The sequence below is a fragment of the Chelonia mydas genome, chromosome 20, assembly GCF_015237465.2.
Source record: "Chelonia mydas isolate rCheMyd1 chromosome 20, rCheMyd1.pri.v2, whole genome shotgun sequence".
Taxonomy (NCBI): Eukaryota; Metazoa; Chordata; order Testudines; family Cheloniidae; genus Chelonia; species Chelonia mydas.
The window spans coordinates 9,802,929-9,824,700 of NC_051260.2; the positions used below are offsets into that span (position 1 = coordinate 9,802,929).

Genomic DNA, 21,772 nt, shown 5'->3' on the forward strand with positions numbered 1-21,772 from the left:
CACATGAGACACCTCCCATCTTCATTGCTGGAACCAAAAATCCCGTCCTTCTTCCACTTACTAAACAACCCATACAAGCAGCAGACAATTCTGCGCCCCCCCTCCACTGCAGGAGCTAAGCGGAGACCCAGCAGACTGGTTCCACGAGTGACCTTCCCGAGGATCTGAACCCGGTTTTCCTGAGACAGCTAGTGGCTCGGGTTCCCCTCCCTCCGCACCCATGCGAAAGCACTGCCGATCTGTAATGGGCACCACATTTTGGAGAAAGCTTTATGCTCAGCAATTAGTTTTTACGATTACACCTTTAACGTGACTTATCCTTAAGGACAAATTGCAAAGGGAAGGAGAACCCCCCCCCCCCAGCCTCATAGCTGAGTCCCACAGCCCCCAAATTCCAATGCCCCCGGTCACCCAGCGGGACAAATGGACCATACCCCGTGGACAGATTTGATCCAGGCCAGGGAAAATTGGCCCGACAGCAGGAGAGAGAGAAGCGAAATGGGCAGGAATTGTTCCGAAAAGAAAAAAGGTGACACAATTAGGAATAATAAAATTCTTCATAAAGCCGAGATATACATGTTCTAACACCCGGTAATTGCTAAATTGCTGAGCCATCTGCTGGCTTGTTTTACGTAAATTACCAGTCATATATAAGCCTCTGTGTATAGCATCTTGGAGTTGGAGAAGACCCGATGACTTTTAATGGGGCCTGGGGAACCATCGGACGCTTTTAATTACTTAAAAAAAAATCCCTTTGCCTTTGGGGGTGGGGAGGGATGCGAGATCCCCCCCGCCACCTGCCCATTTTAAAGCGATTGGTATGGGTTGTTTCACTGTGAAGGGGGAGTGGGGCTGGTATCATGGTAACCTTTCTGCAGCCCCTCGGGGGGGTCTCAAGGTGTTTTGTGGTCAGGAGCGGAGGGAGACGCACGTCAGGTGTTCAGTAAAGGTGGGTGTTTCATGGCCTTGTTTTGTGGCTGGGGAAACTGGGGCACTGAATGTTGATTCACTCAATGCTCACAGAGAACCAGTGACAGAAGCCAGCTGCCTTCCACCCCATTAGACCCCAAACGCCCTCCCAGAGCTGGGGATGGAACCCAGGAGTCCTTACTCTCACACCTTTGCTCAAATCGCCACACTTCCTTTCCCAAATGGAGAAAGGCCTGCTAGGGCCACAAGCCCTCTCCCCCTTCCCCCGGCAGCTGCATAGGATGCCCAGAGGATGCCCCGCGTACCCTCTGCCCCACAGGGCTGGGCTGCAGATTTCAAAGTCATTGGTGATGCTGGAGATCGGTCTGGTCCCTTCGACCTCGAAACAGGATCATTCCCTGGAGCCCTTAGGGGTCTGTCTGAAGAAGAACCAGGATCTGACCCTCACCTCTCTGTGACTGGCCCAGCCCGATCTCCCTCACTCCCCTGGCTTCTGCCCCCTGCGCTGGGATGGGGGTCGGCCAAGCAGCACCGTATTCCATCAGGGACCCCCTTGGCCACTTTAGAATTGGGTGCTGAGCCACGTTGTCATGGTGACAGGATCCCATTGGTATGATCTTGGACTTGGGTCAGCATCATGACGATGCTCTGCAGACCCTGGTGGCTCCCAGACTCAGGGGCTGGTGGTCAGGGCAGGCAGCCCCACTAGCCCCCACTGGCTAACTCTATCCTGCCGCACTGGCCCGGCTGCCATTCGGTTACCTCGGGGCTCCTAGTGGTCAGGGCCCAGTGGAGACGTCTCTCCTGCGCCGCCCGGCAGAAGTTAGTGGGAACGCCCACAAGTCGTCCCTCTTGGCCCAGGCAAACCCCCATGGCATCCCAGCTGGGCCAGAAGTTTTGGGGATCTGCCCCCTCCCAACAGATTCTGGGTGCTGATCAGAGCCCCGCAGCCGAACCCTTGAAAGCTTCTGCCATGGCTGGTCAGGTCCCCCTCCCTCCCTCCCGCCACAGGGGTTCAGAGGGGCCCATGACCTCCAGGATCGGGCCCTGTTGGGGATCCCAACCACTGCATCCCTAAGCCCCCTCCCCAACATGCCTCCCCCTGGAAGCTGCTAGCTCCCAGTCAGAAGTGGCCTTTCCCACGGGGGAGGGCGGAAAGGGAGGGGGCGAAGGGGCAAAGGAGGGGGGAATGGGGGACGGGAGAGAAGCGAGTGAAGGAGAAAATCCGGCGGAGGAGAAAGGGGGAACGAGCCAGGGCCGGCGGGCTGGTGAATCAGACATTGCACAATTCCAAACAGCCGTCCCTCCCCCGCAAGATGGGGCCCAGCCCCAAGAACAGACCCCCACCCCACCCCTCCGCCGCTCCCCGTGGCCATTTTCCTGGCTCCCGCTAAAAGGGGCGGTGACGGGGGACTCTCCGGAGCAGCCATTTAGTATGCATAGAATAGCAGAGAACCAGGCACATCTGCTTAGCACAGCAAGTCCTGTCATATAACTGTCTCCCTCACTATCTGTCCATAAAGAATGTCCCGGAATTGGTGTAATTCAGAGAAATTAATGATAGCTTTATGTGGGATTGGACCCCAGAGGAGCCTTAACACTTCATAGCCCATCTGATCAGTTATACACATCGCTCCATAGCAACCATTTGGACCCCGGCCAGCCGCATTAAAGGTTATTACTAAAAACATGACCTGAAAAGCTAGCGCCGCATTATGGGCCGAAATAAGGCAGCGCCGGCAGGCGCGGGGGAAGGGGAGGAGGCGAGCGGGGACCGAACTCGCGAAGCAAAGTTTCAGCAAAAAGCTGCCCGCCCCCGTCGCTTTCCTTCCCCGTTTCCAGGGGTGAAACTGACAGAGGGTTTGGCTCAGGGAGGGGTGTGCGTGTGTGTGTGTGTGTGTGCGGTGTTTGGCAATCGGATCGCTCCCCTACCCTGTTCCCAGCCTCGGGAGGGTTTCTCGGGGGGAGGGGTAGCTCAGTGGTTGGAGCATTGGCCTGCTAAACCCAGGGTTGTGAGTTCAATCCTTCAGGGGGCCATTTAGGGATCTGGGGCAAATATTGGGGATTGGCCCTGCTTTGAGCAGGGGGTTGGACTAGATGACCTCCTGAGGTCCCTTCCAACCCTGATATTCTATGATTCTATGCGTGGGGGTGGATAGATCTCGGTCCTCCCCCACCCACCCCAGGCTGGGATCCAAAGGGACGGGGGTGGCTGTGGGTTGGAGTGTCTTGGTGGGAGGGGGGCGGGTTGGCAGGGCAAGGGCAAGGCGGACGTTTGGAAGTCAAGACCAGGTCTGTCCGGGAGGGCAACGCCATGTGAGGTTGGCATGGTGCCCACAGGCCATGTGGATGGAGCAGGGTTCTCTGATCGCCCACCCTGCGGCTCTGGGGCAGTATGGCACCTGCGGGAACACAGCTCTGCCCCCTTGATCTGGAGGGGAAGGACAACAGCGCTCACCGGTTGAATTTGGGGTAGGGAAGGGGAAAAGGGGAGGTGCTCTCTAAGCTCCACCCACAAAACAAGCGCCGCCCATGTGAGTCAACACCTCCCCCTGGTGGCTCAGCCGGGGAGTGGGTTTGGTTCCTAGGCAAAGTGATGCTCGGAGAGGGGCTGTGATAGACAGCAGGGGCGGGCCAGCCTAGCAGCACCAAGGGAGGGTTAATTCGAGGAGGCGCTGGGTGATGAGCATGTCTGTGCCAGCAAAGGCTGGCGGCTCCTGGCTCCAGGCAGAGCCCTGCTGGGCCGAGGGCAGCATGGGAAGGAGCTGTCTAGCTGCAGGAGACAGGACTGGGGCTGCTGTGGTCTCTCCCATCTTCCAGCATGGCCTTGCAACGTTCTGGGAGGTGTGCACAAGCGTGGCCCAGGGCGCCCCAGACAGCACCCCTCATGGGGGGGGGTCAGGGGTGGGTGACGGTGCCCACATCCCGCAGCCCTCCTCGTGGCAGAGGATGGCTGGGGTTGGGCCTTGATGGGCAGAAAGGGGGTTCATAACTGAGGCTGCTGGACGCTGACAGACCCTGGGGTTCTCCCCAGCTATGACCAGGTGCTGCCTGGTGCCTCCGCAGGGGGTGCCCTAGATCCTGGCCGGCGGAGCCGTGGACTGGATGGCCGACTTCGTCATGTGCCCTGGGGGGGGGGGGGACTGGGAGCCATGTGACCCTCAGGGATTGGCAGCCTTTGCATTTAACCACCCCTTCCACCGTGGTGTGTAATGAGTCAGGGGGTCTCAGCCCAGCACCTAGTGCCCATGTTTCCACCTCCCAAAAGGCACCACATGGGCAGCTGCCAAGGACGGGCTGAGACACGGAGCCTGAGCCCCCCTCATGTCCCTTGGGTGTGGGGGGTCCCCCTGGCATCGCAGGGGGAGAGCGCTTTGGCACTGCCGGCACCGGCCCTGTTCTGTGGATGGAGAGAAGGCGCCAGTCTCCAGCGCTGCCCACCCGGCGCCTCCCCGTAGCGCAGACAGCAGCTCAGGGCCCCTCCCTCAAACAGGCCAGAGCCGGAAGCCCTCAAGGATGGGGCAGTTTGGGTCCAGATCCGGGGCTGGGGTCCATCTTCAGGGCGGCTTATTGGGCACCGTCTCTCGCCCCCCCTCCGCCGACTCCATGGCTGTGGGTCACTGAGTCAGCTATGCAGCACACAGGGCCCAGTGCTCTCCTGAGACCCCCCCTTTCCAGCCGATGCCCACCATCTCCCTAGGCACTGGGGGGGATCAGATCTTCCCCCCGGCCCTGATCCAAACAGGGCGAGCTGCTGGCTCCCCAAGCTGCTTTTCAGGAAGAGCGATGCCCGGTGCGCCTCCCCCGCACCCCCCCCCACAGTCAATTAGCTGCTAATTAAGCAGATGAGCCAGGCATCTCTGCTGCACCTGGGTTCCTGCATGTTGCTTCTGGGGAGGAGGGGTCATCCCTCCCCCCAGCATGGACCAGGCAGACTGGCTCAGATTTAGCCCCCTGCAAGAGACCATTAGACTGGGAGGACCCAGTCCTCAATCCAGACAAGAGGTGGGGCTGAACAGGGACCGTAGCCCCCACCCCCAATGCCTCTTGCCCTCCCACCCCCCACCTCCAGCAGGTCGAGCCCAGGGAGAGGGGAGTCTCATGTCTTGCGGATGGTGAGATCCTCCTCCCAGATTTTGCAAAGCACAGTGTAGGTGACTGGTAAAGAAAAGCACAAAGGAGCCGTGATCCCAGGGCTGCCTGCCCCTCTTTCCTCGGCAGCAGCGTCCCAGGGATCCCAAGTGTGTCATGAGATTCGATGTGACTTTGTTCCATCAGGCACCAGCTTCTGGAGTCACAGAGTGACAGGCGAACCTCAGCTGTCATTGAAATCACGAAAGGGCAGAAAATGGGAGTAATGGGACCCCGAAAGGCTCAGAAACCAGGGAGCCAAGAAAACCCCACGATATTTTCAAACCTCACAATTTTACAATGATCTCACGACTTCCAGGCCAATCTTTTCATGCCAGTTGCATCGTTTTTACACCCATCTCCCCATGTTAAAGCCAGTCTCGCGATTCTTATGCCAGTCTCCTGATCTTTTACCCCAGTCTCACAATTTGGAACACGGGATGCTGGCCATGTTGCTGGCTTATGTAGGACGTACTTGACTCCTGCACCTACGGTCCTGCCCTTTCGCCAGGAGGGGTCAGTAGTTTGTAGCCTGGCACCACAGCTGCCCGAAACCCACCTCTTGGACAGGTGACCTGCAAGAGAAGCAGCGGGGTTGGACAGATAGAGGCATCCGGGGAGGAGGGGGGAAGCTGTAATGAGGCCCTGGTGGTCTGTCACAATAGAAACTCCTGGACTCATCCCCCACCGGGACAGTTTATGGTAAAGTGGGCCGCTGGCTGGATCGTGGCCAGAGTAAGCAAATTCTGCTTCATGTAGAGGCAAAGTGAACTTTGACTGATGGTTTAAACTTTGGGGTGGGTGTTTTTAGCACCTGTCTTTACAAAACTAACTTAATTTCCCCAATACAAATTTCCCCCTACTGTTACTCATACCTTCTTGTCAACTGTCTGTAATGGGCCCCTCTCTTACCGCTTCAGAAGTTATTTCTCCTCCCTTGGGATCCTGCTGTTAATTGATTTCTCTCATTAGACGAAAAAGAGAAGGAGGACTTGTGGCACCTTAGAGACTAACAAATTTATTTGAGCATAAGCTTTCGTGAGCTACAGCTCACTGCATCTGATGAAGTGAGCTGTAGCTCACAAAAGCTTATGCTCAAATAAATTTGTTAGTCTCTAAGGTGCCACAAGTCCTCCTTTTCTTTTTGCGAATACAGACTAACACGGCTGCTCCTCTGAAGCCTCTCATTAGACTGACCTCGCACTTGGTAAAGCAACCCCCATCCTTTCATGTATTTATACCTGCTCCTGTATTTCCACTCCACACATCTGAGGAAGTGGGTTCTAACCCACGAAAGCTTATGCCCAAATACATTTGTTCATCTCTGAAGTCCCACAAGGACTCCTTGTTATTTTAGCACCTGTGTAACTGTGATGCCTGACCTTAGAGGCACTAGTAGGGAGAGTGGTGAGAACAGGGGATTGGGGGCCACGACTCCTGGGTTCTATTCCTAGTGCTGACAGGGAACATGGTGAGAACGGGGGATTGGGAGCCAGGATTCCTGGGTTCTATTCCTAGCGCTGATAGGGAGCATGGTGAGAACGGGGAATTGGGAGCCAGGACTCCTGGGTTCTATTGCTAGTGCTGACAGGAAATGTGGAGAGAACGGGAATTGGGAACCAGGACTCCGGGGTTCTATTCCTAGTGTTGACAGGGAGCATGGTGAGAACGGGGGGTTGGGATTAGGACTCCTGGTGCTGACAGGAGCATGGCTAGAATGGGATGGGCACCAGAACTCCTGGGTTCTATTCTTGGCACTGACAGGAGTGTACTTAGACCAGGGGACTGGAATCAGGACTCTTGGGTTCTATTCCTGGCACTGAATGGGCGCGTAGCTAGAACAGGGGGCCGTGAATCAGACCTGCTGAGTTCCATTCCAAGCCCTGCCGTGAATGTACTCTAGGATCTTACTTCCCCTCTCTGAGGAAGGGGCCTTTGGAGGCTCCAGAGAGGGTCCCACTCCTATCAGTGCTGGGGAGGCGGGGATAGCAGTGGGTGTGATGCCTTATCCCCTGGCACCCCCCAGCCCCGCTGGCTTTTAGTGTGACAGCCGCTAGCCCGTGCAGGCATTTCTGAGTTGATTTAAGGGAGCCTGGCCTGGAGCAGACAGCGTGTTACAATGCCGTGTAAAAACACGGCAACACTCATCTTGTGAAGCGATGATACAGGCAATCGAGGCCAATTAAGGACAGCGCTTCTTATCAGCGGGGCCATATATCATTGCTCCAACCCGGCTTATCAGCCAGCCATGGCCTCCCCCTAACCCTGCCTGCCAGCCACGCGCTCTCCATGAGTGATGTCAGCTCCGCCCAGGGTCTGCCGTGGGGCTTGAACAACTTCTACGGCCCAAGAGCCCTTGGCATGCTGAAATCGAGAGCTGAAGTGCAGCCACCTCTGGGGCAGTGCGGGGAGTCAGGGATGGCGAATGAGGAGGGCACTGAGATCTCGAACACCACATGCACCAAGCTGTCTGGGATCAGGAAAAACAGAGCTGGGATTCAAACCCATAATGCCAAGGAGGGGAGGGTGTCCTAGCCCAAGAGCCAGATTACTAAGCCATCCCTGGGCAGGCTGCAGGACTACTGACGCTCTCCCGGGATCTGGACCCTCAGTGTGTCAGCTGATGGACTTGAAACCATGTTCTCTAAATTCTCGGGGTGGGCGAGATTCGGATCAGAACCAGAACCCTGATCTGCTGGGCTGGCTCATTTGAACAAACCCTTGGCTCCAGCCTGAAATTGGCCCAGTCAGACACAAGCTCTCTCCATGCCGGGCTCTGCCTTCTCCTGGCCTGCGGGAAGGGCCCCTCTGGAGCTGCCCCTTGCCTGAGGGATCAGTGCTCAGCCCATCCATTGGGGATCTCAGGGCACCTTACAAAGGGGAGCTAATGATTTCCCCAGGCTGGGCTGGTGCCATTCACTGCACTGATAGTTTGCGGGTAAAGTCTCCCCTCCCCTCCCAGTTCCACAGCTGCCTCCTAGATCCACCCCCCCGTTCAGTGCAGCCCCTGGCTCTGCCCCCAATTCCATGAGCCGCTCCCAACCCTGGGGCCCCTATGCTCCATCATTGCCAGATCCACCTGGCCCATGCACTCAGCCCCCCACCCCAATCAGGCTCCTCTTCCTCCCCCATCCTGGGCCCTGTCGCCCTGCAAGGACAGGAGCGCACAGAGCTCAGCATCCCGCAGGGCAGAGCCCCAAAGGGCCAGTGCCCCACTGCCCCCCAACAGCCCGGCAGCTCCTAGCTTCATCCCAAGGGACGGGAGTAGCGCCGGTGCCGTGCCTCCCTCCCCGTGTCCTGCCTGGGCCGTAGGGGCAGTAGCAATTCCTGGTCCCCCAACCCCCAGACCTGTGGATTGGTGCCTGTACTATGCATTGACAGCAGAAGCTGGGAAGGCAAAAACGGCACAACCTACTGCCACCTGGTGGCCCACGGCTGGGAGTACAGCGCCTCAGGCCAGAAGTCACTTGAAAAACCACTAAACCATTGGCATAGCCTCCTGCCACCAGGCACCTCCCTGGGGCTGTTAGCCAAGATGCTGCCTGTGTTTCTCCAGCACCCAAAGCCCTTGCTAGAGCTTATTAGGCAGAGAGGAGGGTCTCTCCTAGGGGCCGCTGGGCGGCGTGTGGTCTGTAAGTCCTGGCGTGAGCAGAGAAATCGGCTCCTTCAGGGGCTTTACAACCATCAGACAAAGGCAGGGCAGGATCCCAGGGGCTGGGAGCTGCAGGTTCCCAATGGAAAGGAGATGCAGATGGGAGGGCTGCACCCATGGAGGAGGGAGGTGCTGGATTCTCCATCACTTGGGCCAGATGTTCCATTGAATGAAAATTGCTTTGAAAACCAGTTCACTGAACCCCGGTTTTGACACTTACGTGAGGCCCGAGTGGATGCTCCCTGCTGGTCTCCAGATCCATGAATCTAAACCGCGTGAACCTCCTATAGGTTTAAAGCTGGTGGTGTTGGGTTAGCTGCCGCCTGGAAATTTACCAGTGGGAGCTAAGCTGATATGAACCAGGCTGACACCTGGGTCAGTGTCCCCAGGTAACAGGTTTGGCACTAGTCAGATGAAACCGGATTCAAACCACAACCGTGGTTTAAATCCACTTTGGGCTTGGACCAGGCTTTGGGGTCTTTCTGTTGAGGCTGGTTATCTTTTGGTAAGACCTGGCTGCAACCCCAAATGGCTTGGCCTGGTGCAGCGTAGCAGGCGATTCAGGGAGCCCAGGGCTCGGAAAGCAGGGAGGGTTGCAGGTCGGGATCAAGGGGCACTGCAGAGCTTTGGGGGGTTGGGAGGCCAGGACTGGGGTAGCAGGAGGCTGGGGGTCAGCACTGAGGGGCATCAGCAGAGCTGTGGAGGGATGAATCTTGCCCAGTCCTGCCTGTCTGGCTCTGGCTGTTGCTCTCACCCTGTCCCTCCCCTTGCTGACCCGGGTGGGGATGGGAGGAAAAAAGGGGAGAATCTCCCAAAATGGGCACTGGCTGGGGTGGCCTTGAAGCCCCTCCCTGGGCTCCGCTGGGGTGGCCTGGTGCTGCTGGCATCAGGCTGGGCCCAGTCCTGCCTGCCGTATGCCCCCTACACAGGGTTATTGGGTGGAGGAGGTTACTTGCGGGGGGTGTTGCTCTTTCTCCTGGGGAGGGATGAGAATCCCTACTCTGAGCCCATGTGGGAGGGGGCAGGGTGGAAACTCCACTTCTTTGGGAGCTGTGGGACTCTGGGCTTGCAGCCGTTCCTCTGGGATGATTCCCTGGTTGGAGCTGTCCTCTGGCTACACACAGATGCTGCTCTGGTTTAACTAAAGGGAGAGAGGATACTTAGGATGGCCCAGTGGTTAGGGCGCTAGCCAGGGACCTGGCTTTAGATCCCTGCTCTGCTACCGATTGAGCAAATTGCTTCGTTTCTCTGTGCCTCAGTGCTCCATCTGTGCAATGGGCTGATAACCCCCTGTGAGGCAGGGCTGTGAGGATAAATACACTAAAGATGGGGAGGCACCACATAAGAAGGTAAAAGAGATGGCTAAGCTGGTGCAGCTTTGTGGGTGTGGATGTTGGGTAATGTACAGGTGGAAGCTAGACCAGTCTAAGCCATGTCTGAACTGAGCTAAAGAGGTTCACATGCCAAGTGGCACTGGTTCAGTGGCATGCCTTGGGCTGAATTGGTGCTACTTTGTACATAGCCCAGGCTAAGAGGGAAATTGAGGCATAGACACGGGCAGCAGGCTAGGCTAGCCCCAGCCCTTCTACCCATGCTGCCTCCCTCCGTGGCAGGAGCCCTGAGACCCCCCCCCACACACACACACGCCCGGAGGAGTCCCGAGTGCCCCCCTTTGGCTAGAGGAACCCTGGGCCAGCTGCAGCTGCACCACGCCTCCCCTCCCAGACCGCCCGGAGGAAAGTGTCTCTCAGACTCTCCTGGGAAGAAGCGTTTGATATGCCCCATGCAGGTTCTGGGGCAGCTGAAGCGGCTGTATTTGTTACTCAGCTTCGTGGGTTCATCAGTAATCTCTCTGGAGTCCAGGGAGATTACTGATGAACCCACGAAGCTGAATAGCACATACCTCCTCCCCAGCCCCCTCCTGGAACCTGCATGGGGCATAATAAATCAAAAACTTCCCCTCAAAACCCAGGGTCCTGCAGCTGCTCTGTTATACCAGCTGCCCCTAGGCCTAGAGCAGAGACGTTACCTGCCCAAGCTCAGTCAGTAACAGAGCAGGGAGGAGAACCCAGGTCTCCTAACGGCACCAGCCTCTCACAGTTGCGCAGTGCCACTTGCTATAATCTCTCTCCCCTTTCCGAGGAGGAGAAGGTGCATGGCCAGCCCCATGCTGCACGCTAAACCAAGAAGGGGGGATGTGATGGAGTTCAGCTTTGTGGCAGGGCGGGACTTACCCCTGCGGCGCCTCCTGCTGGTCATCCAGGGAATTCGTGTTTCCAGCCTCCTGAGCGCCCTCCACAGGCCGGTGGCCCGCTTGCCACTGGCCCCCCTGTCCCTCCCAGACCCTGGCACCCCTTTCATGCCAGGGTGCTGCCCCCTGGCAGTACCCCCACAGATCTAGGTCTCCCCACCCCTCAGGGAACCCCCACCCTCTATCCCCACCTCACCTCAGTCTTTGGCTACTGCCAGTAACCCTCTAGCGCCCGCTCCCTGGGGCAGACTGCAGTATAATTGCCCCTCATCATTGGCAAGGAGGGTCTGGACCTGCTGCTTCTGCCTACGCTTGGGCTGCCTTCTGCAACCCCAGTACTCTTTTCCTAGGCCTTCATCAAGGCCTGCAGCCTGGGGGTTTCTCAGGCCAGAGCTCCCCAGGCCTTTCCCCAGCCCTGCTCCACTTTAGGTAGCCTGCTCAGCTCCCAGCAGTCAGGCCCCTCCATCTTAACATCTAAAGAGAAACTGTGTCCTCCTGGCCCACTGCCCTCTTATAAAGGCCAGCTGGGCCCTGACTGGGACGTGGCCACAGCGGTGGCTGTTTCCCCAGTCAGCCGAGGCTAGCTGCTTTTCCTAGGAGCAGCCCTCTCGCACCCTCAGCCCTCTCCCAAGCCCTCTCTTCAAGCCCTTCAGGGCAGGAGCGGGTGACCACCCTGCTACAAGCTTAATCAGCACCTCGCGGCTTACTCCTTGCTACACTTAGCTCCCGTCTAGCCCTGTTCTGCCTTAGATCTCAAAGCACTTTATGAAGGGCTGAGGCAAGAACATTGTCTTTGTGTCTCAGAGGGTGCGACTGAGTCGGTAAAAGCCCCATTTTCAAAGGGGCAGGGATTTGGAGTCTCCTGTTGGGCACCTCCGAGCTGGAGGCACTCATCTGTGAACATTTTGGCCCGAGTGACTTGCCCAAGGTCATACAGCAAATCAGTGTCAGACCAGGAAATAAGACCCAGGAGTGCTGACTTCCCTGGCCAGCTTCCTATGCACCTGATCCGGGGAATCACAGTGGTGCTGGCATCTTAAACCAGGACCACCATGCGCATTTGTTGGTGTTTTTTTTTTAAAATCAGCTTTTCCAAAGGTGGAGACCGATCAGAGCAGTGATGATTAAAAAGAAAAATCTCCGTGGAAACAACCAACAAATAAATAGAATTTGAGAGCCAGACACTGCAGCTTCTGGGGAGAGCATCCCAGCCTGGCTGTGAAATTGACTAGGAAGAAAATTGAAACTGATGAGTCCTGGTCCTGGCCAAAGAAAACAGCACAGGCTGGGAAAAGCTTTTAAAGATTCTTTCCACATGAATCATCATAAAATGTCCAAGTAGCACAGATCTCTCCCTCTCTCTCTTTATCCATCTGTGTTTATAAAGTACTTATTTCTCTAATCATTTCTTTAACCATCGCTTAGGTTCTGGCCAGGTAAGGTTATTCTCCCCCTATGACTGTTAAGCTGACAGCAGTTCTGTAATAGTCCCCTGTACACAGATCTTGCTCCCAGTTACAACGGTGCCAAACTGGAGTCCACTGACTTCAGTGGAGTGACTCCAGATTGACACAGATGGTCGCGTTTTCTACTGCCGTCCCCCCCCGTCTCATCTGAGTGCTGGTGGAAGAGAGCAGAATCTGGCTCAGAATGAATGAGAATCTGGTGGCTTTTAAGCTCAAATTCATAGCGAATCCCAAATGTGTCTAGTTTTAGAGGCTTGCAAGTTTGCCTGGCTATGATTTTCTAAAGTGACTGGTGATTGTGGGGCCCAATCCGAGATCCCTTAAACTTTAAAGGGACCTGATTTTCAGAAAGTGCTGGCCCCTTCAAAAAGAAGGATGGGGCAGGCGTCGGGGACAGGAGAGATTTGGATTCCAGTCCCTGCTCCATTTCAAGCTTTCTGTGTGACCGTGGGCAAGTCACTTCATCTCTCTGTACCCCAGGGATTCTCAAACTGGGGGTCGGGACCCCTCAAGGGGTTGCGAGGTTATTACATGGGGGGGGGGTCATGAGCTGTCAGCCTCCACCCCAAACCCCTCTTTGCCTCCAGCATTTATAATGGTGTTAAATATATAAAAATGTGTTTTTAATTTATAAAGGGGGGTCACACTCGGAGGCTTGCTATGTGAAAGGGGTCACCAATACAAAAGTTTGAGAACCACTGCTGTACCCCCTCTATATCTTGTCTGCTCTTTGGGGCAGGGACTGTCTCTCACTGTGTCTGTGCAGTGCCCAGTGGGGTCCTGATCTTGGCTGCCATCTCTGGCTACAACTGTATGATAAATTTCATAATAATGCTCTAGTCTTCAGCTCTCTCAAATACCTGCATAGCCACCGTTAATGCAGTGTCTGGGCACCACACAGGACCATGATATTTTCTTAGCCTGGGGAATTGATGCACCGAGAGACATAGGGTGCGTCTACACTGGAGCTGGATCAGGTCCTTTTACCCACGCTAGGTCTGCGTGAGCTAGTGCCCTAAAGCTGGGCGGGTAGCCGCCGTGGAACTCCAGATTAGCCCCCAGAGTATGTATCGAGGGTTTTAGATGGGATCAAGGCTGGGGAAAGGGAGGAAAATTTTAAGGCCCCCCCCAAATGTCTGTTATTGGGGTGCAAGGGGGGGAGGTGGGGCTCCAGAGAACATGATGTACAGGGGCCCCAAATTTCTCTCCCCACTGGCCTGGCTAGGATCATAGTGAGGGCAGCTACAGTGTTCTTTTTAAGCATGCGTGCCGGCTCCGAGCTAGCACAAGAATTTCCGCCTGAGCTGGCAATTACAAGTACGTCTACACTGCAAGCAAAACCCCATGGCAGCACGTCTCTGGCCTGGCCTATGCTAGAAAATTAGGTCAGCATAACTGTATCGCTTGGGGGGGTGTGTGAAAAATCTGCCCCCCCTGAGCGGCATAGTTGAGTTCACCGAAGTCCCTGTGTCACCAGAGCTAGGTTGATGGACGAGGTCAGGGAGGTGGCGAACGGGAGAACCCCTCCCGTCGGCGCAGGAGGTGTCTACACTGTAGTGTTTTAAGTGGAGCCATGCCCTCAGTACTGGGATGCATCGACTTATGCTTGTGGGGCTCCTGCTACAAATAGCCGTGTGGATGTTCCCATTCAGGCTCTGAGCTCCAACCTCCTTGCTGGGCTTCTCAACCCGAGTGGGAACGTTCACATGGCTACACGTAGCTGCAGCCCGAGCCCTGCAAGTCTGACGACCCGGGCTCTGGGACTCACTGCGGTGGGGTTTGTTTGCCAGGTAAGCGTGCCCAGTGTCTGTGTGACCTTGGGCTATGTACATTTTTCAAAGCAGGGAGCTGAACCTGAGTTTAGGTGTTGGAACTAGGGGCACTGGGTGGGCTGCTGCACCCCCTGGCTTGATGTGGTTTCCATCACATACAGGATTTACAGCAGAGGCGCCGACACCGTGGGTGCTCCGGGGCTGGAGCACCCACGGGGAAAAATTGGTGGGTGCTCTGCACCCTCCGGCAGCTTCCTGCCCCGCCCCCCGGTCCCAGCTCACCTCTGCTCCGCCTCTGCCTCCTCCCCTGAGCGCGCCGCGTCCTCGCTTCTCCCCCTAGCTCCCAGCGCTTGCCGCCACAAAACAGGTGTTTCACGGCGGCAAGCACTGGGAGGGAGGGGGGAGGAGGGGGAACGTGGTGGGCTCCAGGAAGAGGCGGGGCTGGCGTGGGGATTTGGGGAAGGAGTCTAATAGGGGCAGGGAGGGGGCGTGGTTGGGACGGGGACTTTGGGGAAGGGGTTAGAACGGGGGTGGGACGGGGTGGAAGGGGGCGGGGCAGGGGTGGAGTCGGGGCGGGGAAAAGTTCATGCCTGTGGTTTACAGTTTGGTTCAATGGCTCATAGCACCCCCACTGTACAAATTGTTTCAGCACCCCTGAACCTGAGTCTATGGCTAACCCCCTAACCCCCCAATCTATGGCTAACCCCCTAATCCCCCAGTCTATGGTTAACCCCCTAACCCCCCAAATCTATGGCTAATCCTCATTCCCCCAGTCTACAGATAACTACTTATCCTGCCCCATCTATGACTTGCCCCCATAACCCCCCCAATCTACGGCTAACCTCCTATCTCGCCCCATCTATGACTTGCCCCCTAACCCCCCCAGTGTACGGCTAACCTCCTGCCCCCCCAATCTACAGCTAACCCCCTAACCGTCACACCATCCTTCCTCTATTGCCGTCAGCAGCTCCTTCCAGCATTTCCCTTCCATTCGGGGGAGGCGGAAAAGTCCAGGCGCTGAGAAGCAGCCAAGACAACCTCCCCTGTTCTCGTTCCCCGACTCTCCTGCTCGTGTTCCTTTCCCTCTCCCCGTGGCTGGGTCTTTCTTTTTCTCATTCTCTCTCTCGCCCTCTTTTTTTATATTGTAATTTAAAACACTGCCCCATTTGCTGCCACTGACCTTAACGGCTTAAATTAAAAAGCAATGTTCTGTGTATGTCTTGAAATCATGGCATTCAACACTCGATGGAGCTTGACACCGGGGGTGGGGGGGGGAGGCACAATTACTGTCCCCTCCGCCCCCTCTCCCCCACTCACTTGTTCCTGTCTATTATTTCTCCCTCTCGCCGGTGTGCAACATTTATGTTTTTAATAACACCGGAACGTCTTTGACCTTGTGGATTAATACGGGGATCTGCAAAGAAGCCGTAGTTCAGAGTTTCTCTGAGCTGGGATGGGAGGCGAATTTCTCTCGAGCGGGGACTTGATTTGAGGGGGCGTGTGGTGGGGGGATTAAAAGGAGTAAAGATGGGTGTCATCATCCCCCCCCGGTCCCTTTTATTGCCCCAATCATGGGCCAGGCCCCTGTTATGTTAGGTGCCGTACGTTATTTATTGGGTGTATTAGGGTAGGACCTGGGAATTCCAGTCATGTAGCAGGATCCCGCTTCGCTGGGCCCTGGGCATTATTTCGCACAGTGGTTTCCAAACTAGGGGCGCTGCTTGTTCAGGGAAAGCCCCTGGCGGGCCAGGCCGGTTTGTTTACCTGCCGCGTCCACAGGTTTGGCCGATCGCTGCTCCCGCTGGCCGCTGTCGGCTGTGCCCGGCTACTGGGGACTGCGGGAAGCGGCGCGAGCCGAGGGACGTGCTGACTGCCCTTGCCGCAGCCCCCATTGGCCTGGAGCGGTGTCAATACCAAGAGAGGGGAAATGGCTTTTGTAGTGAGCCAGCCACTCCCAGTCCCTATTCAAGCCCAAATTAATGGTGTTAAATTTGCAAATGAATCGTAGCTTTGCAGTTTCTCTTTGAAGTCTGATTTTAATGTTTTTTTTGTTGCAGGATGGCTACTTTTAAATCTGTTATTAAATGTCGAGGGAGATTGAAGTGTTCTCCTCCTGGCTTTTGTATGTTTTCCCTCTCTTGGGATTGACACCTCTTCATCAGTTATTGGGAGTGGACCACATCCACCCTGACTGAATTGGCCTTGTCAGCTCTGGTTTTCCACTTGTAAGGTAACTCCCACCTCCTCATGTGTCAGTATATCTATGGCTGTATCTGTAAATTTCACTCTGTGCATATGAAGAAGTGGGTTTTTTACCCACGAAAGCTTATGCCCAAATAAATCTGTTAGTCTTTAAAGTGCAAACACAGAACAAAAAGACGACCTGCTTGTAGAGGCTGTGACCGAGATCAGTGCCAGGGGCCGCAGAAACTCACAGTGTGAGGTTGGCCTTGCCCCAAAGAGCGGGAGGAGAGAGAGGGGCCCAGACAGGGAGCAAGGGCTAGATTTTCTCAGAGGCTCGGCTCCCGTTTAGCGACCGACATTAATGACCGTTTTGTTAAGCGAATTCAGTCCATTGGACTAGACCCTGGTATCTGGCTCAAGGGCCCCTGCCGGCTGAGTGTCAGCCAGGATCCACACTCAGGCCTCGCAGCCCACCAGCCCATGCTGCCACCTTTCGCCTGGGGTTTCAGCCCGAGGACCGTTCGTTACCCTGAGCTGGAACACGCAGGTTGCCCGGTTTCACGAGCAGAGCTGTACAGCCTGCCGAGGTGAAGGGGGTCCAGGGCCCAGACATGGGGCTTTCCATGATCCGTTCAACCCGCTCCCGGCGATTCACGGGCTATTTAAGAGGCAGGGAGGGGGAGCAGCGTTTTGGCCCAGTGGCTTAGTAGCTGGGATGCTGAGTGACTCCCGCTGCATTATAGCGGCAGTGCAGGGATGCTGCATTCTAACCCGAATCCTGTAGCAGCCCTGCATTGGACCTGGCGCCTCGGTGGGACCGGGCCGGTGCTTTAGACAAGGGTGGCCAACCTGAGCCTGAGAAGGAGCCAGAATTTACCAATGTGCCTTGCCAAAAAGCCACAGTAACACATCAGCAGCCTCCCGTCAGCTTTCCCCTAACCCCCAGTGTCTCCTGCCCGCCAGCAGCCCTGCCGATCAGCACCTAACCTTTCATCCCCATGTCTCCTGCCTGCCGCAATCGGCTGTTTTGTGATGTGCAGGAGGCTGGGGCGGGGGAGGAGGAGGAGGAGCAAGGGCGCGGCAGACTCCGGGGAAGGGGCGGGGGCCTTGGGGGAAGGAGTGGAGTGGGGCTGGGGGCTGGGGGCTGGGGCCTGGGACAGAGCCAGGGGTTGAGCAGTGAGCCCCCCCCAGCACATTGGAAAGTTGGCGCCTGTAGCTCCAGCCCCTGAGTCTGTGCCTATGGAACGAGCCGCATATTAACCTCTGAAGAGCCGCATGGGGCTCCGGAGTCACCGGTTGGCCACCCCTGCCTTAGCCTATCAGAAAGCAGCTTGTCTTTCCCCCTCCCTTTGGCCACCTTTGTTCTCTTGGACTAAACTGGTTTCCAGCTGGCTGGTTCTCTGATTGGTGATGCCCCATGGCTGGCATCTGTGGGCAGCAGAGGGCACCAGCCCGCAATTTGCTGTGGTGCAGGGTGCGGGGTGAGGGGCACAGTAGGGGGTGCTCTCCCCTCGCTGTCAGTGCTGGCCCCAAGGCCCCAGTGCAGGGCTAGGGGGCGCCGTGCTGCAGGGAGTGTTGTAGGGCTCTCAATAGGGGGCGCTCTCCCCTCGCTGTCAGTGCTGGCCCCAAAGCCGCAGCTCAGGGCTAGGGGGCGCCGTGCTGCAGGGAGTGTTGTAGCGCTCTCAATAGGGGGCGCTCTCCCCTCACAATCAGTACTGACCCCAATGTCCCAGCGCAGGGCTAGGGGGCGCTGTGCCACAGGGAGTGTTATGCAGAGTTCAGCCAGGGGATGGTTTCGCTGGGCGCTCAAGCACAGTGTCTCAGGAACGCCCGGCCACTGGAAGTGGCCTCTCCTGAGAGCCTGCAAGGTCTCCCAACAGCTGGGCATTAAGGCAGGTGCTCTGGCTAAACGCCGACACAGTTTGAAGTTTTGCTTCCTTCCTACGGTTTCAACGAGACGAGGGATTCCACAGTGGGGCTGGGAGGAGAACCCAGGCGTCCTGGCTCCCCCCCCCCACACTAAAAGCTACACACTTGCTTTTTCATGACACTGGAGCGGCTCTGTGCTGGGGCGGAGCGTTTCATTGGCCCTATGGCCCTGACCCCATTGAATTCAGGGGTGCACGATCAAGTCCTAGCACAGCAGAACCCAGGGGCTTTAGCTCCTTCTGCAAAGCTTAGCAAGCAGACGGGGGGCGGTTTGAGGCAACACCTGAGGGCCAAATCTGAGGAATGCTAAGCAGCTGGGGGAGGGAGCATGACTTAGTGGGCAGGGCATTGGGCCGTGCCTGAGGAGACCCGGGCTCAGCTCCCAGCTCTGCTGCAGGCTCCCTGTGTGACCTTGGGCAAGTCACGTAGGTCAGTTTCTCCCCAAAGTGCCTAAGTGAATTAGGTGCTTCCAATCCATTGACTTTCCATAGGATTCAGGCTTCTATGAGACTTAAGGGGTTTTGAAACTCTTACCTTAGGGTACCCTGTGCCTCAGTTTCCCAATCTGTAAAACAGGAATATTATTATTTATTTGTCTGGCAGTAGTGCCTATGAGCCCCAGCCACGGACCAGGACCCTGTTATGCTAGGTGCTGTATATTACTAGGTGTATTACGGTAGCACCTAGGAGCTCCTGTTACAATCTGGGACCTCAGTGTGCTAGGTGCTGTACATTATTTATTAGGTGTATTACGGTAATGCCTAGGAGTCCCAGTCAGGGACCAGGAGCCCATTGTGCCAGGCACAGAAAGAAAGCATAGTCCTTGCAACAAATAGCTTAGGAGCTACCCTTCCCTACCTCCCAGCGGCGTGTGTGTTTGAGGGCCTGGGAGTTGCTCAGCCGTTGGGGTAAGGCCAGGGCACACAGATAGCAGTGCAGGGGGTAAACGACACAAGAGCTATTAGGGCCAAATCTCTAACCCACCACTTAGGTTCAACCTGGTGGCCAGAGCAGAGGGCGCCCCACAGGAGTAGGTCCTTTTGCGGGAGAGGGGATGTGGGGCCGGGGCTCTGTCTTTCCCATTCATTGCTGCCGTGGGCACTTTGCAGTCCTCCCATGTCGCCTCCCGCGCCCGCTCTTGCTGTGTTAAACACCCCCCGCCCCAACATGATCTGCATTGATCAGAAAGAACAGGGAGGAAATGAAGCAAGTAACTGAGCCATGGAGAATTGACTTGGTTTTTACAGCTTCCCTCTTCTCCGAGACGATCAAACTGACTCCCCACCGCCCTGCATCCACTCCTAGCTCCTCCTCCCCGCCATCCGGTCCAGCAGGAGCTCTGACCCTTAACTGCCCGTGGTGCTAGCTGCAGAGGGGCGATGCTCTGCTCCCGGGGGACTTACCTGAACTCTCTGTGCAGTCAGAAGTGGCTCCGGAAACCCAGCTGCGCCCTTCGGTGCCAAGCCCTGCCCTGCGAAAGGGGGAGTGGGCAACACTCCCGCGATATCAGCCTCTCCCAGCCTCACTTTGGCCCAGCTGGAAAAGGGGATAGATGCTCATCTGGCAATGCTTAAAGTGTGTGTGTGTGTGTGTGTGCGCACACGCAAAGTGTGTACTTCAAGCACTGTCTAGTCACACTGCTGCTCCCAGATTATGACAGACTTTTTGCAAACCGCTGTAAACCCAGCCAGTCAGCTCAACCTCTGGACTGGCTAGGCCGGTATATGCAGCTCAGGGTCTGGCTGCTGCCCCATATGCATCATGACGTATTCTGCTGAGATCCCATCCCAGGGATTTTGGGAGAGCTGAAAGAGACAGACAACTCCCAAGCAACTCCGGCGTCACACCACATCCCCAGTTTGCCTCCATCCCATGTCACACCCAGATGGGGAGGGCACCTGCCACAAAGCTGATCCGGGGTTATGAGGGCAGAGTGCTGGGTGGATTGCGGTCACCGAGCAATCTGGGATACAGAATCTGAGCCCACTTCTCTGCAGGCATTAACACCGGTGCAAAGCGCTACCCAATTCTCATCTGCTGATGTGACCTCCTGTGGAAATGAAGTGAAGAGGACAGAGGAATGGAGAATCAAGAGGCATGAGTGTGTGTGTGTGGGGGAATAAATGCACCACTGCTTCCCAGAGCTGAGCCCGGCTGAGGATCCCACCCCTATCCCCCAGCCGGGGACTGAACCTGTTGTTTTCCTCCCTTTCTTTCAGGCTGGGAGCGCTCCTTTCCAACCAGCCTGAGGCTAAAGAGCCAGCACAGAGGGGGGAACAGCTAATGCTCACATGACACTTATTTTAAAAAGTGACCCCTGGCTGCCCCCGTGTTTGGGTGCTCAGCTTCAAACACCTTAAAGGGGCTGATTTCCAGTGGGCAGGGGCCTGGCTCTGTCTGAAAATCAGCCCCCTTAACTAATAATCCCTAGTTTTTATTATCAATAGATCTCAATGCACATTACGAAGGAGCTCAGTGTCATTACCCCCAATTTGCAGATGGGGAAACTGAGGCAAAGAAAGAGGCCGTGATTCACCCACCAGCGCCCAGTGACAGAGAAAGGAAAAGAACCCAGGCATCTTGCAACTCGGGCCAGGGCCCTGCCCATGAGACCCCACACTGGGTGAGTGAGGTATATGCTACTGTACTAAATTCATGGTTGTTTAGGATTTCCTGGCCTGGCTGTGCCGTTTGTGGTCAAAGCTCCCCCAACCTGAGGCAGATTCATAACTAACAGTACACCAGGGAGCAATCCAACTGCCTCTGACTACCCTGACCCAATGGATCAGGTACCCGTTTTTTAAGAAGAAGGGGCCTTTGAGTAGGAGACAAAGCAAGGTTTGAATCCATGAGTTTCAAGCACATAGCCCATCACCATAGGCACTCAGCCACCACATGCAACTGGCCAAGAAGGGATTCAAACCATCAGTTGTCTGACCCAGAGTCAGCTGATTTGACTCCAGCAACCAGGACAGAATTCAGCTCTTCCTTCACCGTAAATCGCTGGCTCCTCCTATCTGGGCTAAAGTGGTCTTACTGCGATCGGAACAGGCCCTAGGACACAAGGTGGCCTTTCTGATTCCATTCGGCAGAGGGCGATGGTGCACAGAAGCAGCAGTCAGTTCTTAGGGCCAGCGTTGATGGGGACTGGTGGGCTGCACCATGTTGGCTGGAAGGTGAGTGGTGATGGGAGGGACAGAGTTAAGGGTATTTTGTCTCCTGGTTTCCATGCTGCTTAGGTTAGATCACATAGTTCTTCCAAGGTTCTGGAGGTGAAAGTACACAGGCTTAACTCTGCCCTAGAGGGAAGACTTTCTGCTAATTAGTGCTGAAAGTCGCTGGGGATGCTCGTCACACGTGGGGATGGAATCAATCACCCAGAAGCATCAGTTCTCTCGCAGCCCATGGCTCTTTTCTTTGTTCTTTAAGAGCAGAATGGGGGAGGCGTGGGCCACAT

General features: G+C 56.0%; 1 long non-coding RNA gene across 1 annotated transcript; it reads right to left on the reverse strand.

Annotated features, from left to right (window-relative positions):
• Nucleotides 1–4,988: 4,988 nt before the first annotated feature.
• Nucleotides 4,989–19,888, reverse strand: LOC119564305. Its single transcript, XR_005223122.2, has 3 exons — nucleotides 19,719–19,888; nucleotides 18,850–18,880; nucleotides 4,989–5,636 (listed from the first exon to the last, which is right to left on the reverse strand). It is a non-coding gene; the product is annotated as an uncharacterized LOC119564305 (long non-coding RNA).
• Between the last annotated feature and the right edge of the window lie 1,884 nt (nucleotides 19,889–21,772).